The sequence below is a fragment of the Diaphorina citri genome, unplaced genomic scaffold (assembly GCF_000475195.1).
Source record: "Diaphorina citri unplaced genomic scaffold, Diaci psyllid genome assembly version 1.1 scaffold1408, whole genome shotgun sequence".
NCBI classification, from domain to species: Eukaryota; Metazoa; Arthropoda; class Insecta; order Hemiptera; family Psyllidae; genus Diaphorina; species Diaphorina citri.
This window is the reverse complement of record NW_007378834.1, coordinates 37,845-43,844: the sequence shown is the minus strand read 5'-3', so window position 1 is coordinate 43,844 and position 6,000 is coordinate 37,845.

Sequence of the window (6,000 nt, the reverse complement as noted above, 5' to 3'; positions counted from 1 at the left end):
GAAAGAACCTTAACGCTTTTAAGGTAATTCGTTCCGAGAAAGAACCTTACCGCTTTTAACGTAATTCGTTCCGAGAAAGAACCGTACCGCTTTTAAGGTAATTCGTTCCGAGAAAGAACTTTACCGCTTTTAAGGTAATTCGTTCCGAGAAAGTACCTTACCGCTCTTAAGGTAATTTGTTCCGAGAAAGAACCTTACCGCTTTTAAGGTAATTCGTTCCGAGAAAGAACCTTACCGCTTTTAAGGTAATTCGTTCCGAGAAAGAACCTTGCCGCTTTTAAGGTAATTCGTTCCGAGAAAGAACCTTACCGCTTTCAAGGTAATTCGTTCCGAGAAGAGAACCTTACCGCTTTTAAGGTAATTCGTTCCGAGAAAGAACCTTACCGCTTTTAAGGTAATTCGTTCCGAGAAAGAACCTTACCGCTTTTAAGGTGATTCGTTCCGAGAAAGAACCTTACCGCTTTTAAGGTGATTCGTTCCGAGAAAGAACCGTACCGCTTTTAAGGTAATTCATTCCGAGAAAAAACCGTACCGCTTTTAAGGTAATTCGTTCCGAGAAAGAACGTTACCGCTTTTAGGGTAATTCGTTCCGAGAAAGAATCTTACCGCTTTTAAGGTAAGGCTACCTTCCAACCTAACTTGGGCTGGCAGAGTGGCAGAACTAACTGAAGGTACCTAACCGATCTGAATAAAAAATTTATTCAGTCAAACGTTTTCGGTACAAGATGCCTGTCTACCTATCTGCCAACACTAGCTACCGACTTATACTTAATTACATAATGCAACTTGCATAATGTCAACTTGCATAATGTGTTAACTTGCATAGTACCTACTGTATGCGCTTTTAAGGTAATTCGTTCCGAGAAAGAACCTTACCGCTTTTAAGGTAATTCGTTCCGAGAAAGAACCTTACCGCTTTTAAGGTAAGACTACCTTCCAACCTAACTTGGGCTGGCAGAGTGGCAGAACTAACTGAAGGTAATCGATCTGAATAAAAGATTTATTCAGTCAAAAGTTTTCGGTACAATATGCCTGTCTACCTATCTGCCAACACTAGCTACCGACTTATACCTAATTACATAATACAACTTGCATAATGTTAACTTGCATAGTGCAACTTGCATAATGTTAACTTGCATTCATAGTACTGTAGATATTGCAGTTTCAGCTAAGGTGCAAGTAGGTAGCCTTGCCTGAAACTGCATCCTTGAGTACACTTACTAACCTTAGGCAGAGCGAGTGAGAGAGAGAGAGATAGATAGGTAGAGAGAGATAGAGAGAGAGAGAGAGAGAGAGAGAGAGAGAGAGAGAGATAGAGAGAGAGAGAGAGAGATAGGTTCAGGGTTAACTGCAGTTATTGTTACGAGTGCAACATTGTTCTCATCTCAATTGAAAAATTATCACTCTCTCTCTCTCTCTCTCTCTCACACACACACACACACACGCTTTATTTCTCTCTTTCTCTACATTTATTTCTCTCTCTCTCTCTTCTTCCGTCTTTGTCACTTGGACAGCACCACTACTACCACTTTTGAGTTGAAACTTGGTAGGTAATGTAGGTACACTTTAGTGTCAATGAGAACCATCTCCAAAAAAGTTAGGGCTTAGCTTAGGAGATGCTTTATTGTAAAGTTTAATTTTTGTTAAAATAAATGTACCATATTAAATCAAAATCAAAATCAAATTTCTCTCTCTCTCTCTTACACACTCCATCTCTCTCATGAAAGGGGCGTGGTCTAGGTTGAGTGGCAGAGTACTCAGTTACTAGAGAGGGCTACAATAGTAGGTAGGTATAGCCGGTATTGTTATGTACTCAGTGCTCTAATATACATAGAATAATTACCTATGTATAGTAATTTACATAGTTTAATACATAGAGTACGTATGACCTTGGAATTCATTAATGGGACAATTGTGTTTCATTCAACAATACAGTGACTACTATATTCCGTGTCCGAGACAACCCAGCCCACCTCTGTGATCGAGAACCGACTCCCAAAATTGAAGGTACTGGGTTCAAATCCCAGGGAAGACGTTTTTTTTCCCCCTCTAATTAATCAGGGTGTTCATTTACTATTCTATTCTATTTTATTGTAATTCTATTCTATTCTCTTTTCCTTGTCACTTCGATTTCGAGACGCTAAGACCTGTGTTTTTCTCTTAAAGAAAAAGTAAAAATGTCTAACATGCATGCTTAACAGAATTAGAATTCCTCTGAATATCAAAAGACATGGTAAAAACAACTTATAGCTGTTTTGTCAATCAATAATATGACGAGCAGGGGTGATGAACCTGCAACCCCTGACTTGTGGTGCTAGGTACTTATTCATAGTAGAGTAATTGACAGCTGTATGTAGATTAATCAATCTTATTGACGGAAGAAAAGTTCTACTTTATAAATAGACAAATAGACATAGGTCATTCATGTAATTATTGTAATTTTATTATAATCTGTTGTATTGTACTACATACACTCATGCATTTAACATAGTTATACATCTTATTAAATAAAATTAGAGAACCTTTCTAATTTTCAATGGAAACGTAGAAAAAGATATAACTTCTTGAAAATAAGAAACAGCGAGAAGTTATACTATAACGCGGAATTCGACTAAATTGTTGCATATTGCATACACAGAAACATGTACATGTATGTCTGTCTGTCTGTAACGGCGCTGTTACTCCAGACTAGCGGAACTCGGGGGTAACTTGGCACGCAGTGATTTTGTTTGACTTTAACTTTACAAATTACCTCGTTCTATAGCTATACATAATTATATAGGGTAAGTGTACCATTTATTCGCCCACCTAAAAAATGTACCATTTATTGGCCCACCTGCCCACATTTATTTGTTTAATTTTTGTTTTTATGACTACAATTTTTGAATAGCACTGGTTCGATAGCAGTCTTTAAGCCCTTTCTTTTGATGAAATATTGGATCTTGAAAAATTTCGTCCAGTTCAGACTTATGTGGCGTATGGTACAGGTGTGCCAATAAATGGTACGTTTTTTAGGTGGGCGAATAAATGGTACACTTACCCTAGATGAAGTATAGTGCGTCCTCTGGGTCTATAGGTTTGTTAATCCTTAAGCCCTCAGTACGATTGGTGACTATACCTCAGAGATTTTGATAAAGACCAAGTTACCTTTACACTAAGAGGTTTGACAGAGGGAACTGTAACTGCTGAGGTCTTATCGTCCCGAAAGCGAGGAGAGAATTAGGACAGGATAGGAGAAAGCCAGCCGTTCCTAGAACGAACCTCATACCCATTATGTTAGAGTGTTAGGATGAACTGTTTATAGCTTCAAATGAAGTCAAAATAGCCGTCCATAGCGGAAGGGCACTCAAAGAAGAATAATGTTACGGCGCTGTTACTCTGATGGACCTTTTGTTGTCCTCTTTTCACGAAAAAACGGCTTGACCGATTTTGATGAAATTTTTTGTGGATGTTGAGAAGAGTACTGAGGTTGACATAGGCTATGTGAATTTGTCATATTCTATCCCGATTCAAAATGGCAGCACCTCAAAGTTATGACTCTTATGCCACGCTGATCCCGTACAAAGGACGAGGTCAACCGCGTAGTTATACATATTATTCTTATCTACATATACTTACTTACTATGTAGAATGATGTTAGATTGATTGCAACTAAAGTGAAGTGATAATTATGATGGAACAATAAATAGGTAATTACTTCCGCATTGGCATATTCTTCGTATTAACGTCTTATTTTTACTATTTTATGTACCTACTGTTTTTCATTACTACCTATACTTTTTTATTCAACATTGTACATACCTACATTGATGTTTTTTAATCAATAAGTATCATAGGCACTAACCCCACCCTCGATCAAACTTTATTTTGTATACCTATAAATTTTGTTATCATTTGTATATATTTGATTAGAATATGACACGGGACCACAGGAGTTCTTCTAAAGGAGCTCTTCCAACAACTGATGTTTATACACCTGGGGGTGAAAATTTACTTCAGCTTGCAATATTTTCCGTTGCAGTGCTTTACTTGCTTGTTTTTTGAGCTCATTTCCTCTTCCTCTCTTTCTATACTTTCCTCCTCCTCGACCCTCCCATTAGTTCTCTCTTTTATTCCCTTTCTATTCCTTTACTCTCTTTCCTTCCAATTTCTTTCTTTCACTTCTCTTTTTCTTAGCAAAAAGTGTCTCACCAGAATTATTATTATTATTATTATTATTTTATTTTTTTTCTAAGAGGTTTGACAGAGGGAACTGTAACTGCTATGGTCTTATCGTCCCGAAAATCGAAGAGAGAAGGAAGACAGGATAGGAGAAAGCCAGCCGGTCCGAGAACGAACATTATCCCATCAGGATAAAATCCGCCCCGGGCGGGAATCGAACCCGCGGCCTAGCGCTTACAAGGCAGACGCACTACCAACTAAGCTAACTAGGCTCAGGAAAAGCACAGGTCCTCATGATGGTTGACTGCGGTTCGGGACGGACCAAGTAATATTGGCTAGAGATCATCAACCCCCCTCGGTACAGCTACACCGCTACAACAACATTTCAATAATAAAGAGAAGAATAAAGTTATCAATCTCACCTGTTTCACTGATCGCCTCCTCAGTCTCCTGTCTCTGTCTCTTCCCATCCACACCTCCACATTCTCCATCACTCAACGTTCTCTTCCTCAGCGCTCTTCCAACTCCAATCACCTCCACAACTGCAGGCAAAACTTCTGTAGACTGGACTCCATTGGCCTTAACTGCAGACAAAACTCCAGTAGTCTGGACTTCAAAGGCCTTCCCAACTGCAGACAAAACTTCAGTAGCCTGGACTTCATTTCCATTGCCCTCTGCAAGCAAACCTTTGGAAGGATTCGCCTTACATTTGTCTATAGAGACTGCAAGTTCCTCCCTACTCTCCTTTTTAGGCGAAACCTCCGCAGTCTGAACTTCAATGCCCTTCTCAACTGTGGGCGAAACTTCGACAACCTTTGCCTCGCTCTTATCAGCAGATTCCAGCCGTAAACGCAACGACGATCGCTTCGTGGGCGAAGGTCCGACTGAGATAAGTTGCCCTACCAAGGCCTTGGAAGGGGTTCCTTTGGATGGAGTGCCTTTTGAAGGAGTGCCTTTTGAAGGCGTGCCCTTGGGCGGTGTGGCTTTGAAGAAAATGCCCCCAGAAGGAGTGCTTTTTGAGGGAGTGAGGAAAGCACCTTCTGGGGCGCCTTTGGAAGGCGTCCCTTGAGACTGGCTTTCCATTCCTTTGGCCGGACTTGCATGAGGGTCCGTTTTAAAGCTTTTGACGGCAATATCTCCTGAAAGATCTCTTGCAGCACATTTGGACTTTGGCGTTGACACCTTAAAAAAAAAAAAAAAAAAAAAAAAAAAAATCTGGTCTCCTTGCTTCAAAACATTGACGGGTAAACAGGGTTACATTGTCCTCCTCAAAATATTTCAGCTACACTTATCGGTAGCGCTGCTCTCTCGATTGTTCTCCTAATTCTGTGTCATAGTATGCTATGATGCCCATTGCTCATTAATTGCTCATCTTATAGGATATAGGTACTTCCTTTGAGATGAATAAGAAGATAAGAACTAAGGACACATTGTTCCTCACTTTAATGCTAGGTCATTACTGCAAAGAAATGATCATGAGATGGAAGGACTTTGAGACGGAAGGTCATTTTTAATTATTTCTTACCCAGCAGGAGTCAACGTGTTGAAACGGTTAAGCTTTCCCATAATTTATAATCACGCGAACATTTCGAGAACTCAACTCATTCTGAACCGCCCCCTTCCTTCCCCCTCTCTTCCCCCTTTCTTTGGTCCCATTCCCTCTCTATTCCTCTCCCTCCCTATTCCTTCCCTCCTATTCTATCTCTTATACTTCCCTTTCCTTCCTCATCACCTTCCTACTTTCTTCGCTCTCCTCCCATCCCTTCTACTCTGTCTCTCATACTCAAAATCCTTTCTTTCTCTTTCTCGTTTCCTTCTTCTCTTTCTCTCTTCTCCTCC